Genomic DNA, 24800 nt, shown 5'->3' with positions numbered 1-24800 from the left:
AGGACTCGTCCATGATCCTGTCCGTCCACTGCCGGTACAGATCCAGAGGCTTGGTGGGATTGCTCAGGTCGGCGCAGTGGACCATGTTGCGGAGAACCTGCAGGAAGTAGCAGTTAGACGAGTGGTTCTCCTCGCCTGACAGGTGGCACCAGAAGGCCTCGTACCTGCATCCTGTCCGTGTAGTTGTCCAACAGAAGGACTCCGGAGCTGGTCACCTTCTTCGTCTCCACCATCGTCTTCAGGTTGGCCAACAGGCTCATGTGTTTCGACATGTCGGTTGCCAAAACCTGGTAGAGAGGACGACACACCGATATGAGACGGAAAATTCAAATGAAGTGTGAAACGGCCTCACCATGTCTATGACCATCCTTCTGAGGGACTGCTTCTGTTTCTTGCTGAGGTTTTGGAAGATGTCGCAGTTCTCTTCTTGCAGCAGTTTGAAGCCCACGGCCAGGTGGTGGTTCTCCAGCACCGACTCGTCATTGTACATCAGAGCAAGCTCGGAGTCTGCGGCAGCAAAGGAAGACGGGGGAATGGAATGGAGCTCAGGTAACCAGGGGAAGCATACAAGGTCTCCCTAAAGGCCCACACTGGTTCCTTTGGAGGCCGAGCTTTAAAAAGTGTGCAAATGCTTCGACTCAAATCTGAGATGGGGTTTTACTGGTGCTGTTCTGCAGTGGTGCCCAGGGTTCTGTTCTGGGGCCAGTTTTAATTTGGTTGTACCTGATGCCTCTTCGTCAGTTGATCCGTGGTTTTAAAAAATGTTTCTTATCATCATCTCCTTCAATGATTCAGAGTGTCACTTTTTATCGGAGTTCTTGGAATGTGGATCCTCTATCAAAACTTTGAAGTTTCTTCAGATTAAGTTGAACAAAACGGAAACTCCGATCATTGCTCCCGATAGAAAGATCCCCCTGGTCAAGAACTCCATTGGTGCTCTGGGTGGATCTGTTAAAACCCGCCTCAGAAACCTCGGGCTTGTGTTTGATCAGTCAAAGTCTTTGAAAGGTCATTAACTGACCGAAGAACTGTTTTTATCGCCTGAGGAATATCTCTTAAGTGACAACTTTAATATTTATCTTGCTGACTATATCAAATGATCCCAAAATGATCCCAACTGATTCATCGACTTAAATCTGTTTCTGGTGCTGTTCTCCACTGGTTGACTTCTTTTAATGATGTCCAATGTGTCCAACATGTCATGTGGTGTTGCCCAGGGTTTTGTTCTGGGGCCAGTTTTAATTTGGTTGTACCTGATGCCTCTTCGTCGGTTGATCCGTGGTTTTAAAAAATGTTTCTTATCATAATCTCCTTCAATGATTCAGAGTTTCACTTTTTATCGGAGTTCTTGGAATGTGGATCCTCTATCAAAACTTTGAAGTTTCTTCAGATTAAGTCGAACAAAACGGAAACTCCGATCATTGCTCCCGATAAAAAGATCCCAATGGTCAAGAACTCCATTGGTGCTCTGGGTGGATCTGTTAAAACCCGCCTCAGAAACCTGGGGCTTGTGTTTGATCAGTCAAAGTCTTTGAAAGGTCATTAACCGACCAAATAACTGTTATCACCTGAGAAATATCTCTAAAGTGAGAACTTTAATCTTTATCTTGTTGACTGTATCTAATGATCCCAAAATGATCCCAACTGATTCATCAACTCCAATCTGATATATTTCTGGTGCTGTTCTCCACTGGTTGACTTCTTTTAATGATGTCCAATGTGTAAAACATGTCATGGGTTCTGTTCTAGGGCCTATTTTAATTGGGTTGTACCTGATGCCTCTTAGTCGGTTGATCCGTGGGTTTGAAAATGTTTCGTCTCATCATCTCCGTCAATGATTCAGACTTTCACTTTTCATGAGTTCTTGGAATGTGGATCCTCTATCAAAAACTGTTAAGTTCCTTCAGATAAACTCGAACAAAACGGAAACTCTGATCGTTGCTCCCGATAAAAAGATCCCCCTGTTCTAAAACTCCATTGGTGCTCTGGGTGGATCTGTTAAAACCCGCCTCAGAAACCTGGGGCTTGTGTTTGATCAGTCAAAGTCTTTGAAAGGTCATTAACTGACCAAATAACTGTTATCACCTGAGAAACCTTTATCTTGCTGACTGTATCAAATGAAAAGGGCACTTACTGGTGTTGATGAGGAACTGGTTGGACACCCCCGGGTGATCCACATCATGAATTGCAGCTGCAAAAATGGCTGCCAAGATCTCCAAGTCAGTGAAGACCGCCTGCGTGTGGATGGAGGCGGAACAAAACAATTAAGATTCATTTCGTAAACTGGCTGAGCTTGAAGCCCATCCCTTTCTGTGTCAACCGTCTGGCGTGTGGTTTTTCAGAGCGTTTGACCGTAAACCGTTTGTATTTACGTGGTCTTGCCGCTCTGAGGGCCACACCTGGACACACTTACGTCCAGCGCTGGAGTGGACAGGAGGATGTGCGTGGACTGCGCCACGTCTGCTGCGTGCAGGCTGTTGTGGTAGGCCACGTCAGAGTGGTAGTGGCTCTCCAGGGTCAGCAGGAACGTCACAAAAGAGTCTGTCGGGATCTTGAAGGTTGTCATCAGGTCTCGCTCCTGAGCGGGAAGAAAAGAAGACAAGACTTTTAGTCGCACTCTTGAATATGATATTGTTTTTTTAATGTAACATTCAGAACTGGTATCCGGTCTGTGCTAATTGAACAAAACAAATAGTGGAGGTCTGTGTTGACGTACCATCAATTCCGGACAATAAGCCGCTACTTCTTTCCTACGCTTTGAACCATGCGGCTTACAAAATGGTGCAGCTAATTTATGGATTTTTTTTCCACTGACGGCCATAATGCAAATATATATACAGTATATAAAAAAAAACACTGAATAAGTGTCTTGTTGTTTGTGCTACGGCACCATCTTTTGCATATGCAGTGCTTTCAACCGGAAGTACAAGTGCCGTTCCGTCTTCTCACGATCCATAGCGTTTCTACTCGTATTGATTCTTCATTCATCACTCAGAGCAACGCTTGTAAGTTTTACAATATAACTAAAACAATTCCTACTTGCTAAACCGTCCCATTTGTGATGTCTGTAGGAGTGTTTGCATGCATATTTGTACGTGCTATCGTAATGTAATCAAGCTAGCGCCGTTAGCATTAGCCAATATGCTAACACGTTTATGAGCGTCTCTGTCAGTATTATTAACTTACGATGGCATTATTTTTGTATTGTTTCACTTCCACAAATTCTGTCTATTGTTTGTGCTGTGGCGCCATCTTTTGGATGAGTTCGCTCACCGCAGGTGTTGCTGGGTGAATGTGAATTCCTGCTTTTTAAAACTTTGAAGCGGAAGTAGAAGCGCTTATCCACCTTCCAGCCGTCCATAACGTTATTACTCTTATGGATTTTTCATTCATCCCTTAAAGCAACATTTGTGAAGTTTTACAATATCCGGTCTCCCAAAGGAAGTGGGGGGGGGGGGGGGGGGGGGGGGGGCGGGCGGGCGGGGGTGTCACCCACATCTGCGGTCCTCTCCAAGGTTTCTCATAGTCATTCATATTGACATCCCACTGGGTTGTGAGTTTTTCCTTGCCCGTATGTGGGCTCTGTACCGAGGATGTCGTTGTGGCTTGTGCAGCCCTTTGAGACACTTGTGATTTAGGGCTATATAAATAAACATTGATTGATTGATTGATTGATACATATCTGCAACTTATAGTCCGGTGCGGCTAATATATGGAAATAGATATTTTTCTTCTACCGTATTTTTCGGACTATAAGTCGCAGTTTTTTTCATAGTTTGGCCGGGGGTGCGACTTATACTCAGGAGCGACTTATGTGTGAAATGATTAACACATTAGCGTAAAATATCAAATAATATTATTGATCTCATTCACGTAAGAGACTAGACGTATAAGATTTCATGGGATTTAGCCATTAGGAGTGACAGATTGTTTGGTAAACGTGTAGCATGTTCTATATCAGGGGTCACCAACGCGGTGCCCGCGGGCACCAGGTAGCCCGTAAGGACCAGATGAGTAGCCCGCTGGCCTGTTCTAAAAATAGCTCAAATAGCAGCACTTACCAGTGAGCTGCCTCTATTTTTTAAATTGTATTTATTTACTAGCAAGCTGGTCTCGCTTTGCCCGACATTTTTCATTCTAAGAGAGACAAAACTCAAATAGAATTTGAAAATCCAAGAAAATATTTTAAAGACTTGGTCTTCACTTGTTTAAATAAATTCATTAATTTTTTTACTTTGCTTCTTATAACTTTCAGAAAGACAATTTTAGAGAAAAAATACAACCTTAAGAATGATTTTAGGATTTTTAAACACATATACCTTTTTACCTTTTAAATTCCTTCCTCTTCTTTCCTGACAATTTAAATCAATGTTCAGGTAAATGTATTTTTTTTATTGTAAAGAATAATAAATACATTTTAATTTAATTCTTCATTTTAGCTTCTGTTTTTTCGACGAAGAATATTTGTGAAATATTTCTTCAAACTTATTATGATTAAAATTCAAAAAAATTATTTGGCAAATCTAGAAAATCTGTAGAATCAAATTTAAATCTTATTTCAAAGTCTTTTGAATTTCTTTTAAAATTTTTGTTCTGGAAAATCTAGAAGAAATAATGATTTGTCTTTGTTAGAAATATAGCTTGGTCCAATTTGTTATATATTCTAACAAAGTGTAGATTGGATTTTAACCTATTTAAAACATGTAATCAAAATTCTAAAATGAATCTTAATCAGGAAAAATTACTAATGATGTTCCATAAATAATTTTTTAAATTTTTTCAAAAAGATTCGAATTAGCTAGTTTTTCTCTTCTTTTTTTCGGTTGAATTTTGAATTTTAAAGAGTCGAAATTGAAGATAAACTATGTTTCAAAATGTAATTGTCATTTTTTCCGTGTTTTCTCCTCTTTTAAACCGTTCAATTAAGTGTAAATATCATTAATTATTAATAATAACATAGAGTTAAAGGTAAATTGAGCAAATTGGCTATTTTCGGCAATTTATTGAAGTGTGTATCAAACTGGTAGCCCTTCGCATTAATCACTACCCAAGAAGTAGCTCTTGCTTTCAAAAAGGTTGCTGACCCCTGCTCTATATGTTATAGTTATTTGAATGACTCTTACCATAATATGTTACGTTAACATACCAGTTGGTTATTTATGCCTCATATAACGTACACTTATTCAGCCTGTTGTTCACTATTCTTTAGACATTTTAAATTGCCTTTCAAATGTCTATTCTTGGTGTTGACTTTTATCAAATAAATTTCCCCCAAAAAATGCGACTTATACTCCAGTGCGACTTATATGTGTTGTTTTCCTTCTTTATTATGCATTTTCGGCCGGTGCGATTTATACTCCGAAAAATAGGGTACAATTGAGTGGGTGTGGCTTATATACCGGTGCGTTCTATAGTCCAGAAACCCCGGTACATCAACCTCCCCCGGCTGTCGTTCAGCAAACTCCAGTTATTGAGACCGAATAAACTGCTGGTTGTGGTCAAGTTGTGCACCTTTTTTGCTTCAAGAAGCACACCACTGGCAAATATCAGTTAATTATCGATCATGTTCATTAGGGATGTCCGATAATGGCTTTTTGCCGATATTCCGATATTGTCCAACTCTTTAATTACCGATACCGATATGAACCGATATATGCAGTCGTGGAATTAACACATTATTATGCCTAATTTGGACAACAAGGTATGGTGAAGATAAGGTACTTTTTTAAAAAATTAGTAAAATAAGATAAATAAATTAACAACATTTTCTTGAATAAAAAAGAAAGTACAACAATATAAAAACAGTTACATAGAAACTAGTAATGAATGAAAATGAGTAAAATGAAGTGTTAAAGGTTAGTACTATTAGTGGAGCAGCAGCACGCACAATCATGTGTGCTTACGGACTGTATCCCTTGCAGACTGTATTGATATATATTGATATATAATGTAGGAAGCACAATATTAATAACAGAAGGAAACAACCCTTTTGTGTGAATGAGTGTAAATGGGGGAGGGAGGTTGTTTGGCTTGGTGCACTAATTGTAAGTGTATCTTGTGTTTTTTATGTTGATTTAATAAAAAAAAACAAAAAACAAAAAAACACAAAAAACGATACCGATAATAAAAAAACGATACCTATAATTTCCGACATTACATTTTAACGCATATATCTCTAATGTTCATCCTTTACTTTGGCACATTTGTCTCTCTGTGAGGACGTGCGTGAGGAGGACAAAGCAGCGGGATGCTGACCTGAAAGATGGCGTACATGATGCACGTGAGGGGCCGGTTGTGAGAGTGCTCTGCCACCTTGAAGATATTCAGTCCCCATTTATTGATGCCCTCCAGGTCCTGGTAAAGAGGACACAAAGTACAGACAATGTGAGGATGTCCGCCTATTTGGTATTCTTACAATCGGTAACAACCTTAGACAGCAGTTCCTCCTGGTCCGTCTTGACTCCAAAGCGACTGTTGGTGCTTCCGGAGATGCAAGATGAGTAGTTGACCTTCTTCACTCCGCCCATTGGAGTCACGCCTCCGCCTTGCTGCTGCTGGCCTTGCCGCCGCTTCCTTTCCCTCCACTTGGGAGCGGGACATGGCAGCTCCAGCTCGTTGTGTTTGTCTGCGGGGCAGAAAGGGATGACGAGCAAGTCATCCCTCACTGAAATGACAAGTCTCCCGACAGCAGTGGATGAAGTTGAAATGACATCTATTTCCAGAGAGAGTGTGGCGGAGGCAAGAAGAGGTCGAGCGAGACTAATGACACGTTAGGAATATTCCAGTGGCCCCTGCCAACCATGTTGGAATAACAAGACACACAACTGTGGAGGACATTAGCTCACTAACATCGTGAAGATCAAGTGTTAAGAGCAGGGGACTGCACTTTTTGTTATTTCATAACAATATGTACAATATACACACTGCAAGTATATATATCATGTAGTAACAGACACCTTCATAACAATATGTAATATGTACAATATACACACAGCAAGTATATATATAATGTAGTAACAGACACCTTCATAACAATATGTAATATGTACAATATACACACTGCAAGTATATATATCATGTAGTAACAGACACCTTCATAACAATATGTAATATGTACAATATACACACTGCAAGTATATATATAATGTAGTAACAGACACCTTCATAACAATATGTAATATGTACAATATACACACTGCAAGTATATATATCATGTAGTAACAGACACCTTCATAACAATATGTAATATGTACAATATACACACTGCAAGTATATATATAATGTAGTAACAGACACCTTCATAACAATATGTAATATGTACAATATACACACTGCAAGTATATATATCATGTAGTAACAGACACCTTCATAACAATATGTAATATGTACAATATACACACTGCAAGTATATATATAATGTAGTAACAGACACCTTCATAACAATATGTAATATGTACAATATACACACTGCAAGTATATATATATATAATGTAGTAACAGACACCTTCATAACAATATGTAATATGTACAATATACACACTGCAAGTATATATATAATGTAGTAACAGACACCTTCATAACAATATGTAATATGTACAATATACACACTGCAAGTATATATATAATGTAGTAACAGACACCTTCATAACAATATGTAATATGTACAATATACACACTGCAAGTAACAGACACCTTCATAACAATATGTAATATGTACAATATACACACTGCAAGTATATATATAATGTAGTAACAGACACCTTCATAACAATATGTGATATGTACAATATACACACTGCAAGTATATATATATATAATGTAGTAACAGACACCTTCATAACAATATGTAATATGTACAATATACACACTGCAAGTATATATATAATGTAGTAACAGACACCTTCATAACAATATGTAATATGTACAATATACACACTGCAAGTATATATATAATGTAGTAACAGACACCTTCATAACAATATGTAATATGCACAATATACACACTGCAAGTATATATATCATGTAGTAACAGACACCTTCATAACAATATGTAATATGTACAATATACACACTGCAAGTATATATATAATGTAGTAACAGACACCTTCATAACAATATGTAATATGTACAATATACACACTGCAAGCATATACAGTATATAATGTAGTAACAGACACCTTCATAACAAAATTTAATATGTTTTATTTTTACACTATTTTGATCATTTTAATCCTTGCCGGAACTAATTCCGCTGTCCATTTATTTCCGTTTCCATAGCAGCACACTTCCGACTTCCGGCAACAAATGTGTGTTCTTACTTTCAGAATCAAACGCGAGTGTTTTCTAATCACGGCAGACTTTGTAACAGACAACAAAGATGACTATTTTTGGACAAATGAGGAATTTACAACCTTATATTTTTGAAGCTGAATGTACGGAGGATGAGCTACTGCTTCTACATGTGAGCACAAAGGAAGAGTGAGATGTTGGAGCAGACACAAGCCGAGAGAGTGAGGTGAAAGTGACTCCAAGCTGCAAAATGTGGAATTTGAAGCCAAGCTATTTCGACATAAACGAACCTCTTCACTGTACTAATCAAATGTATCGCAAAAGAAGAGACTCATAAAACTAATGAAAAAAACATTTGTCCAAAAAAATGGAATTAATCACTTTAGTCATCATTTTTGCGCTTAAAAAACTTCTTCTGTTTGTTTGATATCCTCATTGCTGCCACACGTGGTGGAAAAGTGCATTACAACCGAGTACGGACCACAGCTGAGAAACAGATATTGTATGGTGGAACAACAAAGGCCCTATGGTTAAGAAAGAGTAGTTTGGAGGAGTTACGAGTGCATGCGTGTGAGACTAAGATCGTGTCATGCCGCATGCAGCTGACACTGTCCACCACATGGACCCGCAGAGACAGGAAGGAATAAAAGCCAGCAGTGAAGCGCACGGCAGGAAATATTCCTGATGGACTCCACAGACGACAACAAATCTGTTTTTACAATAAACAAACATCCTTTTTGTGCTGCTGACTTTGTTTTCATCCCGTCTGTTGCTCGCCAGAAACCCCCTTGCTTTACCATGAATTGATTAACGTGGACCCCGACTTAAACAAGTTGAAAAACGTATTCGGGTGTTACCATTTAGTGGTCAATTGTACGGAATATGTACTGTACTGTGCAATCTACTAATAAAAGTTTCAATCAATCAAAAACTCCTCTTGTGTTTCCTTGTGTTTTTAGCCAAGGGAGGCAAGGCTAGCATCGCTAAATGCTATCTGAACCCAGCGCCACCCACCCACACTTGAAGGGGAACTGCACTTTTTTTTGGGAATGTTGTCTATCGTTCACAATCATTATGAGAGACAAGAAGACAAATTTTTTATTTTTTTTTGCATTCTAACATGTAAAAATCGGCTCGTTCTTGGTGGCTACCATGAATTGATTAACGTGGACCCCGACTTAAGCAAGTTGAAAAACGTATTCGGGTGTTACCATTTAGTGGTCAATTGTACGGAATATGTACTGTACTGTGCAATCTACTAATAAAAGTTTCAATCAATCAAAAACTCCTCTTGTGTTTCCTTGTGTTTTTAGCCAAGGGAGGCAAGGCTAGCATCGCTAAATGCTATCTGAACCCAGCGCCACCCACCCACACTTAAAGGGGAACTGCACTTTTTTTTGGGAATGTTGTCTATCGTTCACAATCATTATGAGAGACAAGAAGACAAAAGTTTTTTTTGCACTCTAACATGTAAAAATCGGCTCGTTCTTGGTGGCTACCATGAATTGATTAACGTGGACCCCGACTTAAACAAGTTGAAAAACTTATTGGGGTGTTACCATTTAGTGGTCAATTGTCCGGAATATGTACTGTACTGTGCAATCTACTAATAAAAGTTTCAATCAATCAAAAATTCCTCTTGTGTTTCCTTGTGTTTTTAGCCAAGGGAGGCAAGGCTAGCATCGCTAAATGCTATCTGAACCCAGCGCCACCCACCCACACTTGAAGGGGAACTGCACTTTTTTATGGGAATGTTGTCTATCGTTCACAATCATTATGAGAGACAAGAAGACAAAAGTTTTTTTGGTTTTTTTTGCATTCTAACATGTAAAAATCGGCTCGTTCTTGGTGGCTACCATGAATTGATTTATGTGGACCCCGACTTAAGCACGTTGAAAAACGTATTCGGGTGTTACCATTTAGTGTTCAATTGTACGGAATATGCACTGTACTGTGCAATCTACTAATAAAAGTTTCAATCAATCAAAAAAGGCTAGCAATGCAGCTAATGTTAGCAATCAATTCTACCTCTAAATCACTTGAAAAATCAACAATACTTCATTTACGTTGTGTAACCTGTATAACAACCAAACTGTAGCAACATTGTTATTGTAAGAGTGAACACTGAGGAACTATTTTTCTAGCGTAGTAACACGTCGACATGCTACGGTGTTAGCCGTAAAAGCTAACTACGGAAAGAGATAAGCTAGCTTCTACGACAACATGGAAGACGTTTGAGTTTGTAATGCACAACACCATGTGATGAGACACCACTCTGTACCGAGTGAAAAACATGAACAGTACAGTATCTGTAAAGTATTATTTCATGTTTTGTTTGTACACAGCTAGCCAGACAGCGTATGTACTGTAGTTGTAATAACACGCGGGACGTCAATATAAAGTGTGACTCACTCGATGCACAGTTGTCTGTTTGGTCCAGCTGGCCAGGGATGTTTTTTCCGGTTTATTTGGGTAAGCACTCCGTTTATGGTGAAATAGCTTGGCTTCAAGTTTCACATTTTTCAGCTTGGAGTCACTTTCACCGCACTCTCTCGGCCTCCGTCTGCTCCAACATCTCGCTCTTCCTTCGTGCTCGCTTCTAAAAGCATCACTTCATCCTCCGTATATTCAGCTTCAAAAAGATAGCGTTGTCCTTGTTGTCTGTTACCAAGTCTGCCATGCTTAGGAAACACATTTGTTGCCAGGAGCCTGCAGTGCGTTGCTATGGAAACGGAAATAAGTGTGTATTTGCAGGGCCTCACCTAGGAAGGTGTTGGAGATGTACTCGGACACTTCATTGCCTGAGCGACTCATCTCAGACAGTTGGCTTAACTCCCGGTTCAGCATCCTCTTGAACTGCAGGACAAAACACACAAGGAGTTGACAAAGAACATACAGTATATCAAGATTTGTATTCACAACAATAATTATATATACAAACTATGCAAATACAAAAAAGGTAAGCTTTTACTTAATAAAAAAAAATAAAAAAATGTAATTGGTTTTTAATCGTCATGATTTACTTCAAGTTATTATTACAGTATGTCTCTATGTACATATTTTTTTAAAATACATTTTGGCCAAAGGGGACACATTTGAATGTCTTACACACACTTATTATTACATATGTTGTCCAGAGGGGGAGCACTTCAAATGTTTTACCCACACTTGTTATTTCATATGTTGACCAGAGGGGGACCACTTCAGAATGTTTTACACACACTTGTTATTTCATATGTTGACCAGAGGGGGAGCACTTCAAATGTTTTACCCACACTTGTTATTTCATATGTTGACCAGAGGGGGAGCACTTCAAATGTTTTACACACACTTGTTATTTCATATGTTGACCAGAGAGGGAGCACTTCAAATGTTTTACCCACACTTGTTATTTCATATGTTGACCAGAGGGGGAGCACTTCAAATGTTTTACACACACTTGTTATTTCATATGTTGACCAGAGGGGGACCACTTCAAATGTTTTACACACACTTGTTATTTCATATGTTGACCAGAGGGGGAGCACTTCAAATGTTTTACGCACACTTGTTATTTCATATGTTGGCCGGAGGGGAGCATTACAAATGTTTTACACACACTTGTTATTTCATATGTTGACCAGAGGGGGAGCACTTCAAATGCTTTACCCACACTTGTTATTTCATATGTTGACCAGAGGGGGAGCACTTCAAAAAATGTTTACACACACTTGTTATTTCATATGTTGACCGACACACAGTCAATTTGAAAAATCCCGTCCTTTTTGGGACCACCCTAATTGTGTTAGATTTCACCACCAGGGGGTGTAAATGAGACATTCTCTATTAGATGCAATGGTTTTCCGTATTGGGACCATGATTTATGTCATCACTTGTTCACACCTCCTCATATGGAAGATACAGGGACGGCGTGGCGCCGTTGGGAGAGTGGCCGTGCCAGCAACCTGAGGGTTCCTGGTTCGATCCCCACCTTCTACCAACTTCGTTACGCCCCGTTGTGTCCTTGAGCGAGACACTTCACCCTTGCTCCTGATGGGTCGCGGTTAGGCCCTTGCATGGCAGCTCCCCGCCATCAGTGTGTGAATGTGTGTGTGAATGTGTGTGTGAATGTGTGTTTGAATGTGTGTTTGAATGTGTGAATGTGGAAATAGTGTCAAAGTGCTTTGAGTACCTTAAAGGTAGAAAAGCGCTATACAAGTATTTACCATTCATTAATTTTCCTCGTCGATGTCTCAAGAAGGGTAGAAATACAAGAACTAGGGATGTCCGATAATGGCTTTTTGCCGATATCCGATATGCCGATATTGTCCAACTCTTTAATTACCGATACCGATATCAACCGATACCGATATCAACCGATATATGCAGTCGTGGAATTAACACATTATTATGCCTAATTTGGACAACCAGGTATGGTGAAGATAAGGTACTTTTTTTAAAAATTCATCAAATAAAATAAGATAAATCAATTAAAAACATTTTCTTGAATAAAAAAAGAAAGTAAAACAATATAAAAACAGTTACATAGAAACTAGTAATTAATGAAAATTTGTAAAATGAAGTGTTAAAGGTTAGTATTATTAGTGGACCAGCAGCACGCACAATCATGTGTGCTTACGGACTGTATCCCTTGCAGACTGTATTGATATATATTGATATATAATGTAGGAAGCAGAATATTAATAACAGAAAGAAACAACCCTTTTGTGTGAATGAGTGTAAATGGGGGAGGGAGGTTTTTTGGGTTGGTGCACTAATTGTAAGTGTATCTTGTGTTTTTTATGGGGATTTAATTTAAAAAAAAAAAAAAAAACCAAAAAAAACCCAGATACTGATAATAAAAAAACCGATACCGATAATTTCCGATATTACATTTTAACGCATTTATCGGCCATCTCTAACAAGAACACAAACACACACACACACACACACACACACACACACACACACACACACACACACACACACACACACACACACACACACACACACACACACACACACACACACACACACACACACACGAGTGTTCCGAGACACACCGTGATGTATCCCCAGGACACAGAACAGGTCTTTGGCCTCAGGCATGGTTGTGTACCTCCACCCCCAGCAGAATCCTGTATGCTCCTCTCTGAGTGGACCCCCCCCCCCCCGGGCTTGAGTTGTTAGATCTACAGCCTGAAACCTCCGTGCACAACCGAATCGCTCCCACTTCCAGTGCGGTCCATGTTCGGTAAAAACCCGTCATCGGGTGGAGAGCCCGCAGTGGAGCTCCACATCTTCTGTTAGATTGGCGTCCTCCCACTGTCAGGTGTTTTCCACACGAGTGACAGAATCTCCCCCTCCGCCCCCCACGATGCAATGGATTCAACATTTCCTGTCCTTCTTCCTAAACCACTCTTGCCTGCAGCCACCTTTCCAGGTGTGACCCGGCGACATGGAGGGGGAACCCCGGGCCTTCCCTGCACCCGGACTGTACGAGGCAGAGGGAGGGCAGGCTCCGAGACAGAGAGCGATGTGACGAGGGAGAGGAGAGGAGGGGGTCACGCTTGCTACAGAGTCCCCCGAGGGGATCCTGACTGCTGGATCTCACTCTCTTTCTCCGCCTCCCACCCTGCTAAATACTCAGCCAAGAAGATCGCTGCAGAAAAGGTGAGTTTGGAGTATGTATACATATACATACATACAAACACATATAGATGGATATATACTGTACATACATATATACATACATACATGCATACAAACACACACATATATATCAGTGTTTCCCACACATTCATTTATTTGTGGCGGCCCGCCACGAAAGAATTACGTCCGCCACAAATAAAATAAATAAATAAATAAATAATAATAATAATAATAAAAAATTTTTTGTCCTGTCCAGCTTCTCAGGCAAATCATATAGTAGATGTAGATGCCCATATAGGCTGTTTAGATTTACTTTACAAAAGAGAAGTGTAGGATACTTCTCTTGTTGCCTTATTTGTATTTGACCACTACTGTTTTCTGTTGATTTGTTACTGACTGTGGCAGGACACCTCTGCCTCTGTTTCACTTTATGTTGCTGGTAAATAATATGGTTGTAGTAGTAGGCTAAAGTGAAATTATTTAGTATGCACTAATTAAAGGGGCAGAGCTTTAAGAGACATTTTAGCTTTTATATTTTATAAGATATATTTTTTGTAAGAACCACAACTAATAAATATATTTCAGTGAATAACTTATTGTTCAAATCTGTATATAAATATGTACATAAAGTGTTGTAATTATATTGTAAAATGGATGGATGGATGGACGTTTAAAACAAAACTGTTATTATTAATTAGTAAGTATACATTTTTTGAGCCTTTTTAGAGAAAATCATATCATTGAAGTAAATTATGCAAATTAGTCGATGATGTCATGGTGACCACGCCCATAGCCACGCCCCCACCGCCACAGGTATCTTGGCAGTTTATGGGAAACACTGTATATGTATATATACTGTACATACATAGATATGGGTATGCATATATACATGGATACAACCGTGTATGTACGTATATACACACACACACACACACACACACACACACACACACACACACACACACACACACACACACACACACACACACACACACACACACACACACACACACACACACACACACACACACACACACACACATATATACAGGCCAAACATTTGAACACACCTTCTCATTCAATGAGTTCTCCTTATTTTCATGACATTGTAGATAGTCACTGAAGGCATCCAAACTATGAACATGTGGAGTTATGTACTTAACAAAAAAAGGAGTGAAACAACTGAAAACACGTTTTATATTCTAGTTTCTTCAAAATAGCCACACTTTGCTCCGATTACGGCTTTGCAGACGCTTGGCATTCTCTCCATGAGCTTCAAGAGGTAGTCACCTGAAATGGTTTTTACTTTACAGGTGTCATAGTTATGATGTGACAATCTACAATGTAAATAGTCATGAAAATAAAGAAAACACATTGAAATGAGAAGTTGTGTCCAAACTTTTGGCCTGCACTGTACATACATACATACACATATACTGTATATAATACCTGGGATTTATATAGCGATTTTCTAAGTACCCAAAGTCGCTTTACATGTTAAAAACCCATCATTCATTCACACCTGGTGGTGGTAAGCTACTTTGGTAGCCACAGCTGCCCTGGGGTAGACTGACGGTAGCGTGGCTGCCAATTTGCGCCTACGGCCCCTCCGACCACCACCTACCATTCATTCAACATTCATTCACCGGTGTGAGTGGCACCGGGGGCAAGGGTGAAGTGTCCTGCCCAAGGACACAACGGCATGGTAAGAGGCGGGGAGCGAACCTGCAACCCTCAGGTTTCTGACACGGGCGCTCTACCCACTACGCCATGCCGCTCCTATATGTACATATACACATACATATACATACACATATAAATGTGTATGCATATATACATACACATGTTGATGATGTATATGTATATATAGATACATATATTCATACATATAAACACACATATATATGTATATATACACATACATACATGCATACATACACATATAAATGTGTATGCGTATATACAAACACATGTTGATGTGTATGTATATATACTAGGGCTGCAACTAACGATTAATTTGATAATCGATTAATCTGTCGATTACTACTTCGATTAATCGATTAATAATCGGATAAAAGAGACAAACTACATTTCTATCCTTTCCAGTATTTTATTGAAAAAAAACATCATACTGGCACCATACTTATTTTGATTATTGTTTCTCAGCTGTTTGTAAATGTTGCAGTTTATAAATAAAGATACAAAAAAATAATAATTAAAATTAAAAAAAATAAATATTTTTTTTATTTTTTAAAAAGCCTCTGCGCATGCGCATAGCATAGATCCAACGAATCGATGACTAAATTAATCGGCAACTATTTTATAATCGATTTTAATCGATTAGTTGTTGCAGCCCTAATATATACATACATATATACATACATACATGCATACATACAAACACACACATGTATATATACACATACATACACATATATATGTATACATACACATACATATACACATACATACATGCACATACACATATAAATGTGTATGTACTGTATATATATATACATACATACATACATACAAACACACATATATATGTATATATGTGTATATGTATATATACACATACATACATGCATACATACACATATATATGTGTATACATATATATATACATACAAACACACATATATATGTGTATGTGTATATGTGTATGTGTATATGAATATATATATATATATATATATATACTGTATATAGATATTCTTAATCCTCACGATGTTATGTTGTATCCATTCCAATAAGGTGAATTTTTTGTACATTCCCAACAGCCGTCTAATTGCCGCCAAGCAAGCGGCAAACATCGACTATCCTGGGGGAATTTGGCAAAAAAACCTTTGAAAGCCTTGGCTGCACTTTCTAAGCAGACTTCCAGAGGATTCCATCCAAATCAAAGGGCGCTCAGAAGGAAAAAACTGGAGCCTGGAGTTGGGCGGCTTTATTCCATGTAAAAGTGAGTGTTTCTTCAAAGCAGTGGGATGGTTGGAGTTTAGGTGTTCTCCAGGAAAGCACTCAGTCACATGTCAGCTTGCATCGTTTAGCCAACAGTCAGCAGGGTTCCGTGACAGAATGCTGGGGAGAAGACATTCCTTCCAACTAATAAACCAAAGCCCGGAATCATTTACTTTTGAAAACGGTAACAGACTGCGGTTGGTTCTCCAAATTCCCTTAAGTGGCACAAACCATCATGTCCAAAAGGAACTATTGGATGTTGAAGTGGAAAGCAAAATTCCAATTGCTTTGATGTATTTGACCTCATTTAGAAAACACTAAGGGAATAAGCGCTAGAAAATGGATGGATGGATAGTTCAATAATCATCCTCATTTATTGCTAATTAATCTATTCCAAGTGAAAAGCTGCACCAGATCTTACCTTAGTCCAACTAGTTTGCATCCCAAAGTTTGTCCTCTCTTTTTCACCGCGACATAGTCCCATTGTCAAGTGGCAAAAAGACAAAGCCAGACCAGAAACAATGCTCCAAGTATTGAGGGAAAAACTGGAGTCTGATCACTTCCTCTCCAACCTTTCCTCTTATGCAGAAAGTATTGTGACACACCGACGCGGTCTGGGACTCCGCCCACCACCGCGGCCCAAAAGATGCGTCTCCACCCACTTCCCCAATGGCTGTCATTCACAGAGAGCATTTACGGATAGGTGCCTCTTCTACCACGGCCCCGGGGCTGCAAATGTGTGGCATACCAGAGTGCATAACTCAAAAACCATTAACAAAAGTCCACGCTGAAAAATTCCCAGTATCACGCGTGGCTTTAGCAATCCCTCTTTCAAAGTTGACACCAGTCTTGCAGCATGTGTCGGTGGTCTGGACCAAAGCAACAGATCGAGCCAGTAAGACTCTGGTTGTCTGTTTACGGAGTTAACACGCATTCCATTTATGCCCAGTTTCATCAGACCGGTATTTTTTGGGAGGGAAAGGTCAACTAGATGTTCTGGTCAGCCGTTCAGTCACACCCAATCACCACAGCTCAGGACCCTTTCAATACAACCCAGGGTTTCCCACACATTCATTTATTTGTGGCGGCCTGCCACGAAAGAATTACGTCCGCCACAAAAAAAAAAATAAATTAAAAAAAACAACAAAAAAAAACAAACAAAAAAAATAATAATTTAAAATAAAAAAAAAATAAATAAATAAAAAAATAAAAAAATTGTCCTCTCCAGCTTCTCAGGCAAATCATATAGTTGATGTAGATGCCCATATAGGCTGTTCACATTTACTTTACAAAAGAGAAGTGTAGGATACTTCTCTTGTTGCCTTATTTGTATTTGACTTTATTAAATGTATTTCTATTAGAAACACAACATGTGTATATAACAAAGGGTGCAAAGTGTGCAGGCAGTAGGAAACACATGGTTAAGTGTAGGGAGTAAAACTGATGGCAGTCTAAAGTTCAAGATTTTTGGAGCTCTTTGTTCAGTGGATCAGATGTTTGATGAAGCTCTGTGTCTATCTACCACCACTACTGTTTTCTGTTTATTTGTTACCGACTGTGGCAGGACACCTGTTTCACTTTATGTTGCTGGTAAATAATATGGACGTTTAAAACAAAACTGTTATTATTAATTAGTAAGTATACATTTTTTGAGCCTGTTTAGAGAAAATCAAATCATTGTAGTAAATTATGCAAATTACTCGATGATGTCATGGTGACCACGCCCATAGCCACGCCCCCACCGCCACAGGTATCTTGGCAGTTTATGGGAAACACTGCATCCGCTTGAATCGTTTTGTCATTCCAAAGACCAAACGACGGCATGAGAATTAAAGTTCCCTATCAACTTGCAGAACGCTAAACTCCGCTAACTGGCGTCAGATGGCGATGTTTGTCCAAGGCCGTCACCAGCGGTGCTAATGATAGTGAGGGACGGGGAGGCGGTTCCCCGTCCTGAGGTCGACAGGGTGTGTGGTCCCAGACCCACTCCGGACACGCCTGTGCCCTTGGAGAGTGAAAGTAGACACTGGACTTAATTATATCTTCTTGTTTCGAAAATAAGTCCGGTTTTGTATCAACAGTACGTTTAAACCAATAAAAGCCATTTTTCAACGTAGGACAGGGCTATTTAATTGCATACAGAAGAGGGCCGCAGTTTCGAGAGCCCCAGGACCCCAGGGGCCGGACATCGAAATGCGGATGTTTCGTCAGAAAAGTGCCCCCGCAGGTTTTAATCTTTGGAGACTGCGTTTATTTAAGATTAAGATGAAAGTAGCAATGATTGTCACACACACACTAGATGTGGTGAAATGTGTCCTCTGCATTTTTCCCGGAGCAGTGGTTAAATAAAGTAAACACATCGGCACGGTCAATAAATTCATTATTCTTCTCTCGCTACTCCTTGCTAGCGTGTGCAGCTGGACAGATAGTTAACAGCATGGAGGATTAGAAGCTCCAGAAGTTTTGTTGAGGACTTCTGTTCCTTCTTTTGAATTATTTTCCTTTGTCAGTTTTAGTTCTTTACACTGACTGAAAATATAAACATAACATATAAAGTATAATGTCCATTCTTTATTTTACTTAATAAAGTCCATTCTGTATTTCTATATGTATTATTGTATTTTATATTGTGCTTTTATATAGGCTTTTGGCCTTTTATATTTGATGTCATTTCTGATATTTTAACAGTGTTCTGAAGCCCTTTGTGGCTTTTTTTGGTCTGTGAAAGGTGTTATATAAACAAATGTTATTTACTTACTTAACATAAATAAAAAAAGATGTAAATAAGTTTAGTGTTGACACATTAACCCAATAAACTTCACATGTTTACGCATTTAGAAATCAAACACTGAGTTTATAAACATAATATAAACTTTTAAAAAAGGAAAAAAGGTTTTGTGACAATAAAAAATATCCATGTAATCGTAGTAATATCGACTAGATACGCTATTGTACTTTGTATCATTACAGTGGATGTCAGGTGTAGATCCACCTATGGCGTTTGTTGCCGGTGAGCTATTGTATCCTCCTACGGCAGGGGTCACCAACGCGGTGCCCGCGGGCACCAGGTAGCCCGTAAGGACCAGATGAGTAGCCCGCTGGCCTGTTCTAAAAATAGCTCAAATAGCAGCACTTACCAGTGAGCTGCCTCTATTTTTTAAATTGTATTTATTTACTAGCAAGCTGGTCTCGCTTTGCCCGACATTTTTAATTCTAAGAGAGACAAAACTCAAATAGAATTTGAAAATCCAAGGAAATATTTTAAAGACTTGGTCTTCACTTGTTTAAATAAATTCATAATTTTTTGACTTTGCTTCTTATAACTTTCAGAAAGACAATTGTAGAGAAAAAATACAACCTTAAAAATGATTTTAGGATTTTTAAACACATATACCTTTTTACCTTTTAAATTCCTTCCTCTTCTTTCCTGACAATTTAAATCAATGTTCAAGTAAAAAATTTTTTATTGTAAAGAATAATAAATACATTTTAATTTAATTCTTCATTTTAGCTTCTGTTTTTTCGACGAAGAATATTTGTGAAATATTTCTTCAAACTTATTATGATTAAAATTCAAAAAAATTATTCTGGCAAATCTAGAAAATCTGTAGAATCAAATTTAAATCTTATTTCAAACTCTTTTGAATTTCTTTTAAAATGTTTGTTCTGGAAAATCTAGAAGAAATAATGATTTGTCTTTGTTAGAAATATAGCTTGGTCCAATTTGTTATATATTCTAACAAAGTGCAGATTGGATTTTAACCTATTTAAAACATGTCATCAAAATTCTGAAATTAATCTTAATCATGAAAAATTACTAATGAAGTTCCATAAATTCTTTTTTTAATTTTTTCAAAAAGATTCGAATGAGCTAGTTTTTCTCTTCTTTTTTTCGGTTGAATTTTGAATTTTAAAGAGTCGAAATTGAAGATAAACTATGTTTCAAAATTTAATTGTCATTTTTTTCGTGTTTTCTCCTCTTTTAAACCGTTCAATTAAGTGTAAATATCATTAATTATTAATAATAACATAGAGTTAAAGGTAAATTGAGCAAATTGGCTATTTCTGGCAATTTATTTAAGTGTGTATCAAACTGGTAGCCCTTCGCATTAATCACTACCCAAGAAGTAGCTCTTGCTTTCAAAAAGGTTGCTGACCCCTGTCCTACGGTGTGTAGTGAAGGGATGATACTTTTGAGAAACTCACTTTATTTGTCGCCATGGAGGCAAGGATTAGTGATTTAGAAGTAGCTAACACACTGCCGACTGCGGGTGGATGTTAGCTGCTGGCTAGCTAGCCATGTCTTAAAGCACCTCTTCCTGAGGACGTTTCAGTGTTATAACTTCACCTTTATCTTTAGTTCTTAGGTCAAAATGCGTCCGTTCTCCCTTTTCTGTCTACACACTGTGTCTGCTTGGAAGTACTCGGTGATTGTGCGCTGCCGGACATGCTCCTCCACTCGTAAACCTAGCAATGTCATGACGTGACGATGCGCTGTCATGCCCGTTAAAAATAAAAAAAATGGGTAAACCGGTACGTTTCAAACAGAGTTTAGTCCCGTTTGATTCATACCATACCAACTTTATTTAAAAACAACCACAGTTCAAGAACAAAGGGCTGTACGCCACAAAGAAATACAGGCAAAGGACAGACATTTAAAACGGAGGTCAAATACACATTGAAAAAGCAAATACAAATGATCTTAAAACCTCTTAAGGCCCGAGCTGTTTGTTTACATGCTTTTTTTATTTCTCTTTGCTATTTGGGCTTATTGGACCCCAATTAGAATAAAAACTAAGAATCATCTTTTGATATGATGTACTTAGTCCATAAGTACACAAACGTGTACTTCATGTTTAGTGACATGCTAATTCTTATTTTTACACTTTTTTCCCCCTCCAAATTCCATTGTATGTTATACTCTTCTGACACCACCAGATGGCAGTATAAGTGTCCACATAAGCGGCCATAAGACCCCAATTCAGTAGTGTACACCATTTTGGAAATAAGAGCTAAAAGGTGCTGTCCACGCATGTGGCCACTCGTTTATATTGAGGGCCACATCACAGTTATGGTCGCCCTGAGAGGGCCACTTTTAACAGTGAATAATATATAGTAGTGTTGTCCCCATACCAATATTTTGGTACCGGTACCAAAATGTATTTCGATACTTTTTTTTAAAAAAGGGGACCATAAAAAAATGGCATTATTGTCTTTATTTTAACCATAAATCTTAGGGTACACTAAACATATGTTTATTATTATAAACAATTACAAATACCCAGAACACCTTGCAGCACTAACTCTTCCGGGCTGCAATATACACCCCCGCTACCACCAACACCCCCACACACACCTTGTGTGACTGTGCCGGCCCAGTCACATAATATATGCGGCTTTTACACACACATAAGTGAATGCAAGGCATACTTGATCAACAATCATACAGGTCACACAGAGGGTGGCCGTGTTAACAACTTTAACACTGTTACAAATATGTGAACCCACACCAAACAAGAATGACAAACACATTTCGGGAGAACATCCGCACCGTAACACAACATAAACATAACAGATCAAATACCAGAACCCCTTGCAGCACTAACTCTTCCGGGACGCTCCAATATACACCGAGTATGCTGAAGCTGTGTGCCTTCATTGTTTTTGTAGCTGTTGTTTTGAGGCATGTTTAAAAAAAATTTATAAAATAATTGCACTTTGTGAAAGTCAAAGTATAGTATTTGCCATAGTTGTAGTGGCTATTAGAATGATCTCAGGGAGAGCACGTCCCAAATTCCAAGCTGCTGTTTGGAGGCATGTTAAAAAAAATACTGTACTTTGTGACTTCAGTAATAAATAGGGCTGGGAATCTTTGGGTGTCCCACGATTCGATTCAAAAACGATTTTTTTTTTTTTTTAAAACAATACACAACAATACCATAATAATTAGGGATGTCCGATAATGGCTTTTTGCCGATATCCGATATTGTCCAACTCTTTAATGAAGATAAGGTACTTTTTAAAAAAATGAATCAAATAAAATAAGATAAATAAATTAAAAACATTTTCTTGAATAAAAAAGAAAGTAAAACAATATAAAAACAGTTACATAGAAACTAGTAATGAATGAAAATGAGTCAAATGAAGTGTTAAAGGTTAGTACTATTAGTGGAGCAGCAGCACGCACAATCATGTGTGCTTACGGACTGTATCCCTTGCAGACTGTATTGATATATATTGATATATAATGCTTACGGACTGTATCCCTTGCAGACTGTATTGATATATATTGATATATAATGTAGGAAGCAGAATATTAATAACAGAAAGAAATGGGGGGAGGGAGGTTTTTTTGGGTTGTTGCACTAATTGTAAATGTATCTTGTGTTTTTTATGTTGATTTAATAAAAAAACAAAAAAAAACAAAAAACGATACAGATAATAAAAAAACCGATACCGATAATTTCCGATATTACATTTTAACGCATTTATCGGCCGATCCGATATTATCGGACATCCCTAGTCACAATACATGGATAGCTTATTATACTGAGAGCCAATATTTATTCCATGAATATTATTTTCACTTCTTATTTTTGCAGCTAAGTGTTCAATAACCAAATGAAATAATAATCCAGATGCAGGACATCCCTGTTTTAATATGATTATTGGTTTTGGCTGATGCCATGGGCCTTGTATAAAGCATCTTAATACATTGTATACAATTATCTACAAATCCAAATGTACGTCATGTGCAAAAGATAAATGAGCAGTTTATGCGGTGGAATGCCTTCCCCGCATCAACACTACATACTGCTGTGGGATGAGGGAGACTTCTAGCATAGTAAATAACTTTCAACAATTTCCTTGTATTGTCTGAAGATTGTCGACCTTCCATGAAGCCAGTTTGGTCAGTAGGAATTCATTTTCCTATTACATTTGATAATCGTTAACTAAGATTGTTGCCAAGATTGAAAAGGATTGTCTATTGATGGAATACATAGATGTCAGCAGGATCTACTCTATTGATGGAATACATAGATGTCAGCAGGATCTACTCTATTGATGGAATACATAGATGTCAGCAGGATCTACTCTATTGATGGAATACATAGATGTCAGCAGGATCTACTCTATTGATGGAATACATAGATGTCAGCAGGATCTACTCTATTGATGGAATACATAGATGTCAGCAGGATCTACTCTATTGATGGAATACATAGATGTCAGCAGGATCTACTCTATTGATGGAATACATAGATGTCAGCAGGATCTACTCTATTGATGGAATACATAGATGTCAGCAGGATCTACTCTATTGATGCAATACATAGATGTCAGCAGGATCTACTCTATTGATGGAATACATAGATGTCAGCAGGATCTACTCTATTGATGGAATACATAGATGTCAGCAGGATCTACTCTATTGATGGAATACATAGATGTCAGCAGGATCTACTCTATTGATGGAATACATAGATGTCAGCAGGATCTACTCTATTGATGGAATACATAGATGTCAGCAGGATCTACTCTATTGATGGAATACATAGATGTCAGCAGGATCTACTCTATTGATGCAATACATAAATGTCAGCAGGATCTACTCTATTGATGGAATACATAGATGTCAGCAGGATCTACTCTATTGATGCAATACATAGATGTCAGCAGGATCTACTCTATTGATGGAATACATAGATGTCAGCAGGATCTACTCTATTGATGGAATACATAGATGTCAGCAGGATCTACTCTATTGATGCAATACATAGATGTCAGCAGGATCTACTCTATTGATGCAATACATAAATGTCAGCAGGATCTACTCTATTGATGGAATACATAGATGTCAGCAGGATCTACTCTATTGATGCAATACATAGATGTCAGCAGGATCTACTCTATTG

General features: G+C 38.3%; 1 pseudogene; it reads right to left on the bottom strand.

The window, feature by feature from the left end:
* The window catches only part of LOC133651211 (cAMP-specific 3',5'-cyclic phosphodiesterase 4B-like), an 81174-nt pseudogene that overhangs the window by 5766 nt on the left and 50608 nt on the right, over window positions 1–24800 (bottom strand).

Source organism: Entelurus aequoreus, linkage group LG05 (genome assembly GCF_033978785.1).
Source record: "Entelurus aequoreus isolate RoL-2023_Sb linkage group LG05, RoL_Eaeq_v1.1, whole genome shotgun sequence".
Classification (NCBI taxonomy): Eukaryota; Metazoa; Chordata; class Actinopteri; order Syngnathiformes; family Syngnathidae; genus Entelurus; species Entelurus aequoreus.
The sequence above is the reverse complement of the archived record's forward strand: the minus strand, read 5'-3'. Positions and strand labels throughout refer to the sequence as shown.